We start from the raw sequence: 18,781 nt of genomic DNA on the forward strand, positions 1-18,781 counted from the left end.
GGTGCGGGTTGCAGCCAGGCGGTGCTGACCTTGGCGGTTCCCGAAAATGACCAGCACTGCAGCACGGACTTTGTTTGGCCCAAAGCGAGGGAGAGAAGCAGTGGGGTGAAGCTATGTAGTTAGCTGCAATACTTTACCTCTTCAGATGCTTTGAGCAGGGGGTTGGACTAGATGACCTCCTGAGGTCCCTTCCAACCCTGATATTCTATGATTCTATGATTCTATGTGCAAAGAGCAGGGCAGGGCATCACAGCAAAACGGGCCCAGAAATCACCAGAAACAGGCTACAAGGATGAGCAGGGCTTTTCCTATAATGGCTCCTCCTGGCTGCTGGGGGATGCTGTGGTGCTGGGCCCCAGACTGTCTCTCCTGTGCACTCAATGCTCCCCCGGAGACGGAGGAAACAGCCTAACCATAGGGGTGAGAAAGAGGGGAGAAGGGAACACAGCGGGCCTGGCTGTTTGTGGGGCTGAGAAGTAGGGGAGAGTAGTCGGGGAAAAGGATAAGGGCTAGGCGCATAGGCGCAGAGGGGAGAGGGGGAGGAGGAGGGAGATGTTAGGGGCAGGGGCAGAAGGGGTGGGGTGGGGGAGGGGGTAGCAGAGTCAATAGCCCCCGGAACAGATGCCCTTCCCAAAGCTGGCACAGAGCCCAGGATTCCTGAGTTAGCGCCCTTTAAGGGTTTGTGTTGTGTGTACGCAGGCATTTTCAAGCCACACTCATTCTCGTTAGGGTGGACTAATCCGCCGTCTTAGACAAGCCCTGCCTCTCAGCATTCCTCCGCTGTCAGGCAAATAGCTGTGAACCCACTGGCAAAGCGTGTGTCCCATCCCTCTCTAGAGGCTGGTGCAGAGAGAGGATAAGAGTCGACCACTTCTACCAGTTCCTCCGTTAGCTCAAGTGGCAGAGGTCCATGCTGTATATTGAAATGCGTCAACTCTCCTGTGGTCCCACAAGGAGGGTTATTTTGGCTCCACTTGGTGGTATTTTGTTTTTTTCAGGTTGCAAAGCCATGTACTCAAAAGTGTGGAAATGCCAGTATTGGGGCCAGGGTCCTGTGGGTAATAGTGAACGATCATGGCATTAAAAGCCGTGTCATAATGCATATGCACAAGGGCCAAATTAAAGTTGCGGGGGTAACCTTAATTAACCATTGCCTGTTTGGTGCTCGCATTTGCAGCTAATTCTTTTTATGTCGCTTTTTGAATGTAGTTCGTTATAAATATCCCCTACTCATTGGGTCGTCTGCAAACTTCGTCAGTGACTTTATGTTTTCTTCCAAGTCGTTGAAAAAAACCTTAAATAATGTGGGGCCAAAACCGGACCCCTGTGGTGCACTGCTGGAATCACCTGTTTGATGATGATTCACCATATATAGTCTCAAAATGTAACTTTCAGTTAGTTCATTCAGCTTTAGTCCATTTAATGTGTATCATCATGTTAATTTTATATCATTCTAGTTTGAATGCAGTACCAAGTGAAATGCCTTTCAGAATATTAAAGTATATTAAATCAACACTACTGCTGTTATCAAGCAAACTTATAGACTCAACAAAAAAGATATCTAGTTACTTTGACAGGAGCTGTTTTCCATAAACCCATGTTGATTGACGTTACTTATATTACTGTTCTTTAATTCCAGTATCAGCTGCTCTGTTATCTTGCCTGGGATCAATCTCAGACTGACAGGTATATAATTACCTGGGTCATCCTGTTTGCTTTTTTAAAATATTGGCACAGTGTTGGCTTTCTTTGACTCTTCTGGAACTTTCTCCATGTTCCATGACTTGTTGAAAATGAACATTAAAGCAAGCTCTTCAGCAGGCTTTCTTAATACTCTTGTTTGCAAGTTATCCAGACCTACTGATTAAACATGAGTCCCTACTGGTTAACATCCTCCTGAGATACTAGTAGAATGGAAAGAGTGTTATCATATGAAATGAATCATCATTTGTGTTTTTCCCAAATATAGAACAGAAATATTTATCGAACACTTCTACCTTTTCTCTGTTATTATTGATAATTCTACCATTTCCACCTAGTAATAGACCAATACTATTGTTAGGATTCGCTTTGTTCCTAATAGACTTAAAAAACTCCTTATTGTCCTTAACTCTTCTGGCCACAAGATTTCTCCTTGTGTCCCTTTGCTTCCCTTATCAATTTTCTACAATTCCTAGCTTCTGATTTATATTCATTACTACCAACTTCCCCATTTCTTCCATTTATTTGAGATATATATGTATATAGTTGCCTTCACTTCCCCTCTAAACCAGGTCTTTTTTTTTTTAACCAGTATGTTCATCTGTCATTATTGTGGCTTTTCGGGCATCTAGCAAAGTGTTCTTAAACAGTTCCGAATTCACTGTTTGAACTCTGACAGGGCTGGAGACACCAAACTGAAGTCAGAAATCACCAGGGGCTGCCTTTTGAGTTCGCCCTCAAAGACACTTTGAATTGACAGATCACTACAACTCTGTCACTCTTAGGATCTAGATTGCAACTCATTTGTTTATTTCTTTCTTTTTCCTAGTTAATAAACTTTCAGATAGGACTGGCTGCGGGCGTTGTGTTTGGTAGAAGATTGAAGGTACCAACTGATCTGGGATAAGTGACTGGTGCCTTGGGACTGGAAGCAACCTGAATGTGGTGCGATTTTTGGTGTAAGTGAGCATTTATCACTAAGTCCAGTTTGTCTGGGTGGCAGGATAGACTGGAGAGTCTAAGGGGACTGTCTGTGACTCCATGGTAAGGCTGGTATAGTGATCCAGGAATTCACAGTTGTTACTGGCTTGGTGAAATCTAATTATAGAACACAGCACCAGCATGGGGTGTCTGCCCTGTTATTGACAGACTGCCCTGGAGGTCAGCACTCACAGTTGTGAGCCTCTCCACACAGCGTGACGGGGTAAACTGAGGTGACTGACCATTCTTCAGCTCTCCCTGGCTCCCTCTGTGTGTGTGTGTGTGTGCGTGAAAGAAGAGGCCATAAGGTCCCCTTAGTCCCACCCTGTGCTATGGGTCACTGTAAGAGATGGCCAAGATACCGAATTCAGATCTGGGCTCCATCTCTAACAGCCCAAATTGCCGGGGTCTGGGGCTGTGGTTCACCTCATAGTGAAGATCGCGTCAATTGGGACCCAGATCCCAGTCTGGGTTTGAAATCTCTGATAGATGTGGGGCTTTGGGGCCCAGGGCTCTGTTGTTTGGGCCCAACAGGTCTGAGGTGATAAGGGTTAGGAGGTTGGGGATAAAGATAAAGGAGAGATGTGACGAGTGACCCTAGAATGTGCTCAGAGCAGGGGAGACCTTGTTTCATTGACCCTGCCACTCTGGAGCCACTTTTGCCTTTGAAGTAACTGGAACATCCTGGCTCAAAGCTTTTCTGCCAAGTGTAAAATCCCGGCCCGGGCCGGGGGTTCAGGCCCCAAGGTCAGTGGCTCTGGAATGGAATCAGAATAGACTCATTGTAAAGGGGAGGAGACGGACTGGCTCGTAACAGGGCTCGGGGCAAACAGACCCATAGCATGGTTGAGGGAGAGAGAGCAGCTGAAATTCAGCAATGCCTGCAGGCAGAAGCAATTGGAAGGGTGGGGACTGCCATGGTGATGCCATGGGGGGGCTGATGTTGGGGATTGTCCCAATGTCCACTGCTGTCTCTCCTGTTGCTAGGGGACAGACTCGGGTGGCAGAGCAACATCCTAGCGGGGATTAGCATTACTGCTCTCAGAAGGAAATCTGTTCCCACAGGTCTCCTAGTGCACAAGCATCCTGCTTCCACACGCAGCCAGAGAGGGCAAGAGAAAGAGATGGGAGCCCGGCAACCAAGCCTGGCAGCCCCACAGGGCCAGTGCAGGGAGCGTGTTGTGCTCTCACCCAATGCAGAGAAGAAGGTGGGATGGATTTGTGCTGCTTGTCTCTCTTACCTCATTCAGTCTGCGAGCTCTTTGGGCAAGGCCTTGTCTGATTTGTGTGGTGTAAGCGCAGTTCACATCATTTATAATAACCCCACCCCTGTCCTGTATCTCTGGCTCCAGCACCAGGATAAAATACCATACTCTTTGCTCTGGCTTGGAGAGCAGAGGAAGCGCTGCATGGCCCTCACCATGCTGAGAACACTCACAGCTTTACACTTAGACAATTTCTACAATCAATGCTCATGCTTCAGGGCTTCAATTTGTCACCTGCAGGGGTCAGGGAGGAATACTTTCCCCGCAGATGCACAATTGGCCCAGTGCATTTTGGTTTTCTTTCGCCTTCCGCTGAAGCATCAGGGATTGGCCACAGCTGAAGGAAGGACACAGGACGATATGGACCAGGGCATAGAATATGAGGGTTGGAAGGGACCTCAGGAGGTCATCTAGTCCAACCCCCTGCTCAAAGCAGGACCAATCCCCAATTTTTGCCCCAGATCCCAAATGGCCCCCTCAAGGATTGAACTCACAACCCTGGGTTTAGCAGGCCAATGCTCAAACCACTGAGCTATCCCTGCCACCCGCCCTGAGGTGTTACAGTAAGTGCTTTGTTCCTAGATGCCCAGTTGGTGATTCTTGCTCCCAGGCTCAGGGTCACACTGATTGCCAGTTTTGGGGTCAGGAAGGTATTTTGCCCCAAGTCAGACTGGCAGGGACCTTGGGGGAGCAGGGGAAGTTGGGGTTCGGCTTCCTCTCCAGCATGGAGCAGGGATCCTGCTAGGATCATCTGAACCTGTCTCACCCAAACAATTCTCTGCCACTGCAGGGGCCTGAGGCCTTGGTGGCATCTCGGTCCCTCCTGCTCTGTCTGTGGCCGCAGCCCGTCAGTCTCTGGAGGGCTGGGAAGTGGAGAAGAGAACTGACTGTGATTTGGTCCGGTGAAATCTGTTTGGCAAGGCTCTGATAGGAGTTGTGTCTTTAACTCTGGTTATTTTTGAAGTGGGGTTCAGAGGCGCTGTGGGATTTACCCCAGGTCACCCAACCAGTCAGCAGCAGAGCTCAGGGGTCCTGACACTGAACCGTCTACATCTAGCAAAGGACTTGTACCATCACAAGGTGTGTTTTTTTTTCCTCGACGTTATTGGCATTAACCGTATTGGCCATTGATATTTCAGTGGTTCCTTTGACTTCCCTTCTCAGTCACCTGTTGTGGAGAATGTGGACATTTTTGTAATGTTTTTATGAACAATATGCATGACTCCGTTTCCCCACTCACTGTGTATTGCCACAGCCTGGGTGTAAAGGGGTTAATATTTCCTCTGGGACAAGGTGAGACAAGGGGTGTGGGTCATAAGCAGGCAGGTCTGGGTTGGTTTGAATGAACTGTCAAGGAGAGGAGAACGTGTGTGCTCAGCAGGACGGCACCTGAGAGAAAGGGACCAAGTGGGTGTGTGGGGTGTTAAGATGACTGCTGTGTAGCAGAGAGAGCTGAAATCCAGGGATTTTGGAGCAGAGGGGCAGGGGATGCTGCCAACACAGGCTCTGAGCTCGGTTTGGCTTTCCCGGACAAACCTGCCCCCCTTGGTCCTGGAGTCCAGGTGACCAATGACGAGGGCGTGGTCTGAACAGGCCATGCAGTGTCACTGCCAATCCCTGCTGGCTGCATCGTTGCCAAAGGGGTCGAGTCTCTCACAGGGGTCTACATTCAGCTGGACTCACTGGGGAGCCCCGGCGAGAAGCACATTGCAAAATGTGGAGGCCTCAGGCCTAGAACAACGAAGGGAGCAGTCCCAGAGCGACTGTAATGGCTGGGTCAGAGCAACCTGTAAATCAGCGACAGCTGGCGGGAGAGCTGAGACGCTGAATGCAACAGCAAAGTTTTGCAAGAAGTGACCGCAACAGTAGAAACAAGCTTAGTTCCAGAAAACAGTGAGGGAGGTGGCATGTAACCAGTTCCTTAAGAGGCATATTATAGAGCTGTGCAGAGAGGACTAAACATTGGGAAGTGAACCCTGATCCAGACCATTACTACAGGGAAATAATAGAATAATCAATCCTAATACAGAAAAGGCAGAAAGCAGAATCCCACTATGCATATAAAATGATGGGGTCTAAATTAGCTGTTACCACTCAAGAAAGAGACCTTGGAGTCATTGTGGATAGTTCTCTGAAAAGTGGATTCTCAATGTGCAGCGGCAGTCAAAACAGAGAACAGAATGTTGGGAATTCTTAGGAAATGGACAGATAATAAGACTGAAAATATCCTGCTGCCTCTATATAAATCCATGGTACGCCCATATCTTGAATATTGCGTGCAGATGTGGTCTCCCCATCTCAAAAAAGATATATTGGACTTGGAAAAGGTTCAGAGAAGGGCAACAAAAATGATTAGAGACATGGAACAGCTGCCGTATGAGGAGAGATTAATAAGACTGGAATTATTCAGCTTGGAAAAGAGACGATTAAGGGGGGATATGATAGAGGTCTATAAAATCATGACTGGCTTGGAGAAAGTCAATAAGGAAGTGTTATTTACTCCTTCTCATAACACGAGAACTAGGGTCACCAAATGAAATTAATAGGCAGCAGGTTTAAAAGAAACAAAAGGAAGTATTTCTTAACAGAATGCACAACCTGTGGAACTCTTTGCCAGAGGATGTTGTGAAGGCCAAAACTACAACAGGGTTCAAAAAATAAAAACTAGATAAATTCATGGAGGATGGATCCATCAATGGCTATTATGAGATGGTATTTCTAGCCTCTGTTTGCCAGGAGCTGGGAATGGGCGATGGGATGGATCACTTGATTATTACCTGTTCTGTTCAGTCCCTCTGGGGCACCTGCATTGACAGGATAGTGGGCTAGATGGACCTTTGGTCTGGCCCAGTATGGATGTTCTCATGTCTGTCTGACCCCCTTTGTTCGACTCCCAGATGTGTGTCCCGACTGCTTCCCTCAGCCCACCCTTAACCTACACCTCTTACCTCTCCAATCCTTTGTTCTTGAGCTGGGGAGAAGCTGTTCAGCCTCCCTAAGAAGAGGTGGGGAAGTTCATTGTGGCATGACGCCCCATATTCTTTATAGTAATATTACTGTGATGTGAGTATGGCATAATTATGATGTATTTTGTGCAAGATAAGGCATGTGAGAGATCATTGGAAAAGTTATGATTTACTGAATATGATTATCGTACTAGTATGCATGTATCTTTTTTGTATCTGAAGTTTGGAATATTGTCTATGCATCTATTACAAATGTGTTTACACCTGGGGAACACCCACTAGGCAGAATGCAATCAGTCTAGATGGATGGCTGGGAAAGGCCATTAGGGAGAACAATAGGTCTTCGAAGATGCTAGTCACCTGCCAGGGAGCCTTCCTGAGGACGCTGCAAACAGTCTCTGAGTTATGGCTGCAGGGACATGTGACCAAGTCACTTGGTACTGGACTTCATGATAATACTAGTGTTTTTCCACTGACCAGGAGTGGGAATCAAACTGGGAGACAAAGGGTCCCTGCCATATGCAAAAACTATTTAAGGCAGGGGGGTGACATCATCGTTGTTCGTTCTTCACTGACTCCCCGCCCAAGAAAGAAGGCTGCTGGAAACACCTGAGAAACAAAAGGACTGAACTAGGGGGAAGGGCTGAACCCAGGCTAGAGTGTTGCCTTCCCTGTGTCTGGAATATCTGGAATTTAGTTGGATTTAGTTGGTGTTGGTCCTGCTTTGAGCAGGGGATTGGACTAGATGAAATCCTGAGGTCTCTTCCAACCCTAATCTTCTATGATTCTATTAATTTTAAGCTGCAAGCAAGGGCAGCATGTCTTCAAGACTCTCTGTAAACTGCCTTTAGGGTGAGAATTTGCTGCTCATATCCAATTATGTGAATATATTGAACTTAGATTGCGTTTTTGTTTTATTTGCTAGATAATCTGCTTTGATCTGTTTGCTATCCCTTATAATCACTTAAAATCTATCTTTTGTAGTTAATAAACTTGTTTTGTCTAAAAGTAGTGTGTGGAAATCATAACTTGGGGCAGAAAGCTGTGTATAGCCTTCTCCACACTGAGGGAGGGGGTGAATTTCATGAGCTTATGCTGTACAGTTATCTCTGCAGTGCAAGACGGAACAATTTTGGGTTTACCCTCAAGAGGGATGTGTGTACTTGAGTACTGGGCAATTCCTTAGCTAAGCCTTCCCATGCAAAGATGATTTCAGTGTCTGTGTGTTTCTGCAGCTAGGTGTGTCCCTACTTGTGTGGTGGTGAAAGTGTGAGGCCGGGAGCATGTCTGCAGCTTGTCACAGCACTACAGGGTGAAAGGGAGTCAAGGCTGGTGGGTCAGGCAAAGTCAGTGGTACCCCAGTTCCAGGCAGCACCTCAAAGAGCTGGGGGGAACCAGTCACATCCTTATCCCCCTGCCTTATTGGTTGCTAGGCATCAGTGTCCTGGCAATTGGATTTGGCATTTTCTTCTCAGATGCTCCACTGATATGGGAAACATGGCCCAGACAGCTAGGCAACACTCACACCTCTGGTTTAGCCCGCCCAGAGAGCAAACAATCCCTTTCCACCCACTAGGTAACAATGCAGCATATAGGGGAAACTGAGGCACACATAGGCTTTATATAAATATTACAAAAAATTACCACTTTGTCACACAAATCAAAATGGGGTTATGGCAAATAGATCCTGTCAAACTAACTTGATAGCTTTTTCTGACAAGATTACAAGTTTGTTTGATAAAGATAATAGTGTTGATGTAATAGACTTCTGTAAAGCATTTGACTTGGTATTGTGTGACATTTTGATTCAAAAACTAGAACAATATAAAATTAACATGCCATAGATTAAATGGATTAAAAACTGGCTAACTAATAGGTCACAAAATGTAACAGTAAACAGGGAATCGGTTCTTGACCCTACGTTAGTTAGCATTTTTATCAATGACCAAGAAGAAACATAAAATCACAAAACTAAGGTGTCATACAGCTAAGGGTAGCCTAGAATTCCTGCTTACCTGTAAGGGGTTAAGAAGCTGAAATAACCTGGTTGGCCCCTGACCAAAAGGACCAATGGAGAAAGAAGATCCTTTCAAATCTTGGGGTGGGGAAGGCTTTGGTTTTGTGTGTTCTCTTGGGAAGCAGAGAAGCATCAGGTCAGAAAACTCCTTCTCCTATAAACTATCCTATCAGTCTTTCATATTACAAAAGTTGTAAGTAAAAGCCAAGCAAGGCGTGTTAGATTATCTTTTGTTTTGCTTGTGAATTTTTCCTTTGCAGGAGGGAGGTTTTTTCCTGTTTTTTGTAACTTTGAAATGAAGCCTAGAGGAAGTTCTGCTGTGTTTTTGAATCTTTTGTTACCCTGTAAAGTTATTTTCCATCCTGATTTTACAGAGGTGATTTTTACCTTTTTTTTTTTTAAAGAACCTGACTGATTTCTCTATTGTCCTAAGACCCAGGGGTTTGGGTCTGTGATCACTTTGTAACCAATTGGTTAGGATATTATCCTCAAGCCTCCCCAGGAAAAGGGGTGTAAGGGCTTGGGGGGATATTTTGGGGGAATAGGAACTCCAAGTGGTCCTTTCCCTAATTCTTTGTTAAATCACTTGGTGGTGGCAGAATTTGTGTCTTGGGGAAGTTTTAACCTAAGCTGGTAGAAATAAGCTTAGGGGGTCTTTCATGCAGGTCCCCACATCTGTACCCTAGAGTTCAGAGTGGGGAGGGAACCCTGACATAAGGGGACTAGTAAAAAACAAAGAGGACAAGTCACTGATACAGAGCGATATGGATCTCTTGGTAAACTGGGCACAAGCAAACAAGATGCGTTTTAATATGGTTACATGTAAATGTATACATCTAGGAGCAAAGAATGTAGGCCACACTTACAGGACGGGGATTCGCTGGGCGCAGAGGTGGATAATAAAGTGAACATGAGCTACCAGTGTGATGCTGTTGCCAAAAGAGCTAAACACATAAACAGAAAACTCTTGAGCAGGAGTAGAGAGGTTATTTTACCTCTGGATTTGACACTGGTCTGACAGCTGCTGGAATACCATATCCAGTTCTGCTGCCCCCATTTCAAGAAGGAGGTTGATAAACTGGAAAGGGTTCAGAAGAGCCACAAGAACGATTAAAGGATTAGAAAACATGCCTACAATGATAGATCCAAGGAGCTCAATCTATTTAGTTTACCAAAAAGAAGGTTAAAGGATGCCTTGATTACACGCTATAGTTACCTTCATGGGGAACAAATATTTAACAATCAGCTCTTCAATCTAGCAGAAAAAATCTAACACGCTCCATTCGCTGGAAGCGGAACTTAGGCCATGTCTACACTAGCGAGTTTCCAGTGACACAGCTGTACCGATACAGCTGTGCCGCTGTACAATCACTTTTGTAGCCGCTCTCTACTGGTGGGAGGAGCTCTTCTGTCAACATAATTAAATCACCTCCAACAAGCCGTGGCACCTCTGACAACAGGGGGGCTGGAGCCCAAGGGCTCCATCTCTGACTAGCAGAGCCATGGGGCAAACAATGGAGGCCTCAGGCCCAGCACAATGAAGCATGGCTGTGTAAAGGCCGGGGGGCACAGACCATCCTGGAAATCCAGGATACCGACATTGTTTAACTGTAACTTACATTCATTGCCAGTTACTTCCCCTTTCCCCCACTCCTTATATACTGATTTTTGTGTGTTTTATCGCTGAACCCACATCTCCTTTGACCCAGGCTGGGTTTTGGCCCACTCTCACTTTTTCTGTGTCTGCAGAATTGTAGCTTTTTGGTCATCAAGTAAGTTCTCCCCAAACACCTCCCAGTTTTCGTTACCGTTTCCCACTATATATTCATGGTCCCACTCACTTAAGCCAGCTGCTGCTTTAAGCTTTGGGAAATTGGCCCTCTAGAACTGCAAGTACACATGACCCTAATTGGTGCCGTATTCTGTTCGCACAAAGTAAATGCAACCGGATCATGATCACTGGTACCTCGGCAACTGCTAATGTTCAGCTCAGTGATTAACTGTTCTTTGTCCCTCAGAACGAGGTTCCATACTGAGTTCCTTTGCATTGGGAGCAGGATTCTCTGTGTTAGGAAATTATCATCTATTGTTTTTATACACCCCAAGGAAGTTTTGTTACCAGCCAAAGGAAATGTGTAGCAAGTGTTTCCCAGGTTGAAGTCCCCCATAATAACAGTGTTTCTTCCTACACGTTATTGACAGATGCTTAAGAAGCAGTTTGTTCTGTTTCCTAGTGAGATTAGGTGGTCTGTAACAGATGCCCACCAGTACCCCCCCCCCCATATCCTCAGTTTTACTTTTATCAGTGAGAACTTTAATCCATTAGCCTTTGTGGTCCTGTGATTCTGCATGGTCTGGGACAGGTAACGGCGCCTTTGAGGTAAAGTACCACCTCTCCCCTTTTTCCCATTCTGCCCTGACGGAACAAGTTTTAACTATTGATTTTTAACGTTCCAGTCACAAATCCAAGCCAGCAAGTTTCAGTAATACCAGCCATGTCGTGTGTCCTCTCTCCTACCTGAGTGTCTCCAACGCCTCTTGTTTATTCCCCAGGCTCCGTGCATTAATATAGAGATAATTAAACATGTGCTCCTTACATGCCCCTTTGTGCTTGGATTTGTCAGATGCATAACACTGAGTCTGGTTTACATATCTGGGGGTTTGTACCATGTGAAGGGGAACACTCGCTGGCAGCTCCACCTAGTGGTCAGGCCAGGTGTGCTGAGTTGTCTTCTTCCCAGGCTTCCCATTTGGGTTGGGGTTTGGGATTCTGGACCCTTGCACCTTCAGGATCATCCCCAGTTAGGTTCCCACCAAGGGATAGACTTCTGTCATTGTCACCTTTTCAGGGGTTGGTAGGGGAGCTCGGGCCCACCCTCTCCACGGGACTCTGATCCAGGGCCCAATGGTAGGCTGTTGAGATCGGCACTTTGGAGTGTGATGCAACTGCCTCCCTGGATCGCTTCCTACCAGCATCTCTTCCTGCAGGGTAAATTAAAATCTCTGAGCTTCAAAAGTCCCCCGTCCCTCTTGGTTAGGTCTGTATCTCCAAGCCTCAGGCTGCAAGAGTTCCTGGGATGCCCCTTCCCAAGAGTTCAGAGCACAGGTCTGCTCCCTTCCGCTGCCTGCCCCCTTCTGAGATGCTCTGCTCCCCCTTTTAAGCCCTGCCTCCAGCCTGTGCAGGCACGTTCCAGGATCTGCAGAAGTGTGTCTGAATTGGCGTCTTTGTAGGTCACTGCAGAAGGGGTCTCTCCTGCTGACCTCAGAATCTAGTTTATTCTGGTGGTGGCGTTCTTCATCTTCGCTCACGGAAGGCAGCTAGCTGTCCTGCCGTGCTTCTACCTATTGCAGAATGCCCTGTCCATTCTTCTTAGCATACAGTCCCCACTAAGGACTGTCTGTCTCCTTTGGCCAGTTGTGGATGTTCTCTTGGGCTTGTCTGGGTCTGTCTAGCCTGAGCTGGCAGCAGTTCTCAGTTCTTTTCTCTAATGTCTGTAGGTCCTTCCCTCTGGTTCGTTCTTGGAGGTTGCTCTCTTCAGATGCCTTACTCTGCGCCTGGCAGCGATTTGATACTTCCAGCTGTGAGCAGATCCTTGGGGTTCTCCTACCTCCAGAGATAACAAATTTCCAGTCATCTTTTCTGTTTTCTTGTCTCCCTTGGTCACTGGACTCCACAGCCTCCCAGTGTGGTATCTGCCATGGTGCTGGCTGGATCTGAGTACCCAGGAATTTCGCCATAACCTTGGTGTTTTGCAACATGATCAGCTGTTCCTCCGGACCACAAACCTTCTCCTCCATCAAGCTGCCAGCCTCACACCTCATGCAGATGGAGTCTCCTCAGGCAGGAAGTGAGTGTGGCATATCTGGTGCAGGTCACAATAGCTGTTCACTCTTGTAATGTGCCGATAAAGGCTTCAAACGCTCTTCTACAAACTCCCATGGAAACTCGGCCCTTAGCCGCTTGCTGTTATCCTGTCCCTATGGAGGAGATTGCTGATGATCTAGGGCTCTTTAATCTAAGAGACAATGGCTGAATGAGATGCTGAAGTGAGACAAAAATCAGACTAGAAATTTTTATCAGTGAGGAACCATCAGAACAATGGATCTAGGGACATAGTGGGGTCTCCATCACTTGGAGTCTTTAAATCTGACCTTAACATCTATTAATTAAATATATATCTGGTTTAATTGGTTTGCAAAGTGCTTGAATTTCTCAAGGAGAAAAAAAATCCAGTGATGGCTCATAGGTGTTTATATCCCAAGGCTGGATATGAAATGGGGTAAAGGCGGCATGCCCCAAGGTCAGTATATGCTGCCTTATCACTCGACAGAATCATGAAATGTGAGGTTAATATAACAGTATTTACAACTCTCTCATAAACTTTGTATCCTTGGTAATGAAAAAGCAAAGTAATGTTTGTTGGGTTGCAGTAGGGATAATGCAGGGCCTGTGTACTTATATGTATATTTTGCTAACCTTTTACCTCAATAGAACAAACATTTAAACATAGAGTCGTGTGACTGAAAGGAAACCTGACTCACTCTTCTAGCTCAGATCTACCTTGCATAGGACAGCCCAGGATTCAGTCACCAGTGCCCTGAAGGACCAAGGGAACTTATCCCATGTTGGTTTGGTGGGGCTGGAGCGACCCAGAGTTCAGGTGGCGGCAGGGTTTTCTTTTCCACAGGACTCTATAGAACAATATTATCCAGCCAAAAACTGTAGGACCCGATCCTGCGCCAGATTGTGCATCCCCTGGGGCTGCAGTAGCTGCAGGATGGGGGTCTTGGTTTGGAGGAAGTGACCTTGGAGGAATGAACTCAGGAGATGTGGATTCTCAGATGATGTTGGGCAAGGCCCTTCCTTATCCTATGCTTCAGTGTCCCCATCTGTAAAATGGCAATAATGATACTGACTGACCTCCTTTGTAAAGCGCTTTGAGACCTGCTGGTGGAAAGTGCTATATAAGAGCTAGGTGTTGTTGTTATATAGCTCATAACCATGAAGACAAGAAATAAGTTTAAAAACTACCTTTCTGCGGAGCATCCCCTCTCAGAAAAGCTCCTTATCTCTTATCCTTATTTCAATTGTCTTCAGCTACTGTGTGCTGTTTTCAGTTATTTTCTGTAAAAGCCCTGGAAGCAAATCCAGCCCCACACTTAGTTTGCTGGAAGTCAAGGTTGCTTTCAGACATCCTCAGAACGCAATGAGACCAGGAGTAAGTGAACAAGGTGTGATAAATGAAGGGTGGGGGGTAGCCCCCGTTTATGAACACCCAGCCAGCCAGTTAGTTGTAACATTCCTCCTTGTCTGTTCTCTGCTTTACCTGTAAAGGGTTAACAAGCCCGCAGGTAAAAGGAAAGGAGTGGGCACCTGACCACAAGAGCCAATGGGAAGTTAGAACTTTTTAAAATTGAGAAAGAAACTTTCCCTTTGTCTGTTCTCTGGAGAAGGAGACATGGAGCAGCAGTGTTGTGTAAGGTTTGAACCAGGTATGACATTTCATCTTCCATAACTAGAAGAAATTATTTGGACAGGGAATGTTTCGTTAGACACAATCAGGTTTATTTTTTTATTTTGGCTTGGGGATCTCCTCTGTGCTAACCCCGATGCTATTGTTTGCTTGTAACCTTTAAGCTGAACCCCCCCAAAAGCTAGTTGGGTGCTTAATATTTGGAATTGCGCTTTTAAAATCTAGCAAAAGCCTAAGCTCTAGATATATTTTTTTCTTTTTAAATTTTTTTTTTACCTTTTTTAAGAACAGGATTGGATTTTTGGTGTCCTAAGAGGTTTGTGCATGTTGTTTGATTAGCTGGTGGCAACAGCTAATTTCCTTTGTTTTCTTTCTCAGCTCTTCCCCGGAGGGGCATGAAAGGGCTTAAGGTACCCCACAGGGAGGAATTCCCAAGTGTTCCTTCCTGGATCCAAGGGTTTTCTTTGGGGTTTTTTTGTTGTTGTTGTTTTGTTTTGCATTTGGGTGGTGGCAGCGTTTACCAAGTCAAGGTCAGAGAAAAGCTGTAACCTTGGGAGTGTAATACAAGCTTGGAGTGGCCAGTATTAATTTTTAGAAGCCTTGCAGGCCCCCACCTTCCGCACTCGGAGTGACAGACTGGGGATTCAGCCTTGTCACACGGACATGAGCTTTGACACACGTTGGCTACATCTTCACTGACAAAACAGTTGTTTCTACAGGGGTAGGGTGACCAGACAGCAAATGTGAAAAATCGGGATGGGGGGTGAGGGGTAATAGGAGCCTATGTGAGAGAGAGAGCCAAAAATCGGTACATGTGGTCACCCTGTACAGGGGTGATAGCTCTGTAAAGGGGGATTAGCCATTGGAATAAACTCCCAGGGGAAGTGGTGGATTCTCCATTTCTTGATGTTTACAGATCCAGGCTGGAGGCCTTTCTGAGAGATGCTTTAGTCCAACGCAAGTTACTGGGCTCAATGCAGGGGTAGCTGAGTGACGTGGAAGGGCCTGTGGAGGTCAGACTGGATGATCTAATGCAGCGTCTCCCAAACTGTTTTGGCCACGGAGCACTTTTTAGTCTATTACCGAATACTTATAATATTATTCTGTAGTCGTTTGGTTTTCAAATAAAAAATTGCGTTATTTATGCTCAAATATATTTTATTTTATAAAACAAAGCAAAAATACAAATTTTAAATAACTTGAACTAACAATTTCGAACTGGAAAGTGCTTATAAAGTAGTACAAAAATGAAGGGCAAGAGTCATAATTAAACTCTAGATTCTTTCACGGAACACCTCTTCACCTCATGAGGAACACCAGTGTTCCACGGAGCACAGCTTGGGAAACGCTGATCTAATGGTCTCTTCTGGCCTTAAATTCTCCGCATCTCAATATACAGCCCTAGTGGAGACGAGGGACAAGTAGTTTTTACCTCCATGTAACTTGCTGAGGTCAACACTAGACCCCCCCGCACGCACACACTTCAGCTTGAGCTCACCTAGCTACATGGAAGTAGAAATTCCAGAGCCTTGTCTCCACTAGGGTTGTACTTGATCAGCGCTATGCCCGTTTTGCAGTGACGCCATAGCCCTAGAGGTCTACTGAAGCTCCAGAGCTGCTCCTTTGGCCCCCAAAGAGACTCACACTTGTATGTGCTGAGGCTCAGGGTCACTCACCGCCAGTGACCAGCGAGCACCATTATTAATATGGAGTTATGACTGCGTTCCAAGCTAGTTTTTTATTCTGTACCATAACTGGTGTCAATTTGCTAGTAGAGGTAAATTGATGAAAGATTAACAGTGTGTTAACTTCCTGCATGTTTAACTTTGAATTAGGTCTCAGAGCAACCTGGACTACTGTTTGTTTACACTCCCTAACTTTGCTTTCAGACACACACAAGGGAGCAGTCCCAGGCTGTGGGTGTCAGATGTTCACGGGGTGTAAAGTGGCGGGTTAGCTGGGCTTTTTCTGAAAATGACACTGTTCTGGATGGGCTCCCTGGGTGTGTGTTTGGGTCTGTGCAGTGGCTTCGTGTGATGGGCCCAGGTTCATCCAGTGCAGAGCCAATTCACGCTGGCTGGTGGGGGGAGGCTGGGCTTTCCCCTCCGGTGTCCGGCCAGCTGCAGAGGCCCTGAGCACCAGGCTGGGCTCCCTGCCCCCTCGCCAGAGAGACAAGGGCCCCTGGCTGGCACCAGCATAGCGCTGCGGCCTCTGCAGTCGCTATGGGGAGAGCTGGGGGGGGGGGGGAGCGGGGAGGGGCAGCGGCACAGTGCCCCCCGGGTGGAACCAGGCAGACAAATCAGCTGCTGATACAAGAGCAGAGGTGGCTCCCGGGCCCTGCGGGCTGGAGCGTGAGCTGTGGCCCCTGCTCTCTGGAGCTGGCGGGCTGGGCTCTACCGGCGCTGGAGCCAAGCGACGGCCCCGGGCTGCGGCCGCTCGGAGCCACACCCCGACCTGCGCAGACCCCCGGTAGGGGGCAATCGTGTCCCAGCCTGGAGCCCATCACCCACGGAGCCGAGCCGAGCCAAGCCGAGCCGAGCCCCTCCTCTGGCCCCACCTGGCTATGAAGGCCGCTCCCGGAGCTTAGCCCGTGAGTCCCAGCGTCCGTGCCCGGCCCAGGTGAGCGGAGCGGCTGGTTCGTCCCCTGCCCGGGCCGGGCTCTGCATGGCCCAGCCCCCCCGCTCGGTGTCAGCGGGGCTTCCCATGAGCCGGGATCCCGGCAGCAGCGAATGCCCCGGGCTGGGAGGGGGAGCCGGGGGCGGGGGGCAGGGCTCGGAGGGCTGCTGGCGGGGCGGCAGCGGAGGTGCCCCATAACTGTTGAGGGCGCGGAGCGATGCAAAGGCTCTGGGGGCACGCAGTGGGGCTCAGGGCAAGCGCGCCGGGGACAAAGGCGTTTTGGTTTCCAGAGCGGCTTTGCACGCCGTGCTATGGAGTCTCAGCTGGGGACCGGTCTTGCAGGCAGCTGCTCCTGAGGTTACAGCCCACCGCGACGGGGAAGTCCCTCCTTGGCTGCACCAGACTTGTCAGGCTGTAGGACCCAAGGGAAAGGCTGCTGCAGCTGGTGTCCAGGGAGCTCTGGCAGGTAAGGAAGCCAGGGCCTGGGGAAGGCCGGCTTTGGGGTAGGTAGGCAGGCGGGGAGTGGCTGTTGTGCCCCCCAGGAGAGCCCAGCCCCAGGTGTGTGATGGGGGGAGACGGGCAGGAGCTGGAGGCGCCGGGAGTAAAAGCTTGAAGCCAGCTGTGTGCAGGAGGGTCCCGGAGAGGCTCTAGCTGGGCGGGAACCGCCCTGAGCCTGCAGGCAGCTGGGGCAAGGTCCAGCTCTGTGCGGCAGCCCTGAGCCAGCTCTGTGCAGGGGGGAAGGGCAGGAAAGGAGCCAGCTGCGCCAGGGAGGTGCTGGGCACGGAGGGCTAGAGCCAGCTGTATGCGGAGGGAGCAAGAGCCGGGAAGAGGTGCGAGCACTAGCCACTCTGCAGCATGGCCGAGGGAGCCAGCGCCCTGCTGCCAAGTGCCTTGCCCTGCCCGCCCAGGGGAAGCTCGCGGCAGTTTTGCAGAGCCCAGGCCTGTGTGAGGAGAGGGAGAAGTCGGCAGTGAGTCTCATACACCAGCCAGCCCCAGCCTGTGCCCTGGGGAAGAGCCAGTTGGCTCCGGTGGATATAAACCCTGGTAGAAGTCTTGGGGGGAGAGGGGGATATGTGACCCTGTGTGACACCCCCCCAAACACGCTGCCTCTGGGGAGCAGAAAGGGCTATTGGCTGTGTGGGGGAGCCTGGGGGGTTAGGAGCAGGAAGGGTTATTGGCTGGCTAGGGGGGCTGGGTTCTCTCCTGGCTCACACATAAAATCATAGAAGATTAGGGTTGGAAGAGACCTCAGGAGGTCATCTAGTCCAACCCCCTGCTCAAAGCAGGACCAACCCCAACTAAATCATCCCAGCCAAGGCTTTGTCAAGCTGGGCCTTAAAAACCTTGAAGGAAGGAGATTCCACCATCTCCCTAGAGAACCCATTCCAGTGCTTTACCACCCCCCCAGTGAAATAGTGTTTCTTAATAGCCAGCCTAGACCTCCCCCACTGCAACTTGAGACCATTGCTTCTTGTTCTGTCATCTGCTACCACTGAGAACAGCTGAGCTCCATCCTCTTTGGAATCCCCCTTCAGGTAGTTGAAGGCTGCTGTCAAATCCCCCCTCACTCTTCTCTTCTGCAGACTAAATAAGCCCAGTTCTCTCAGCCTCTCCGCGTAAGTCAGGTGCCCCAGCCCTCTAATCATTTTCATTGCCCTCCGCTGGACTCTCTCAAATTTGTCCACATCCTTCCTGAGGTGGGGGGCCCAAAACTGGACGCAGTACTCCAGGTGTGGCCTCACCAGTGCCGAATAGAGGGGA

Source organism: Eretmochelys imbricata, chromosome 20, assembly GCF_965152235.1.
Source record: "Eretmochelys imbricata isolate rEreImb1 chromosome 20, rEreImb1.hap1, whole genome shotgun sequence".
NCBI classification, from domain to species: domain Eukaryota; kingdom Metazoa; phylum Chordata; order Testudines; family Cheloniidae; genus Eretmochelys; species Eretmochelys imbricata.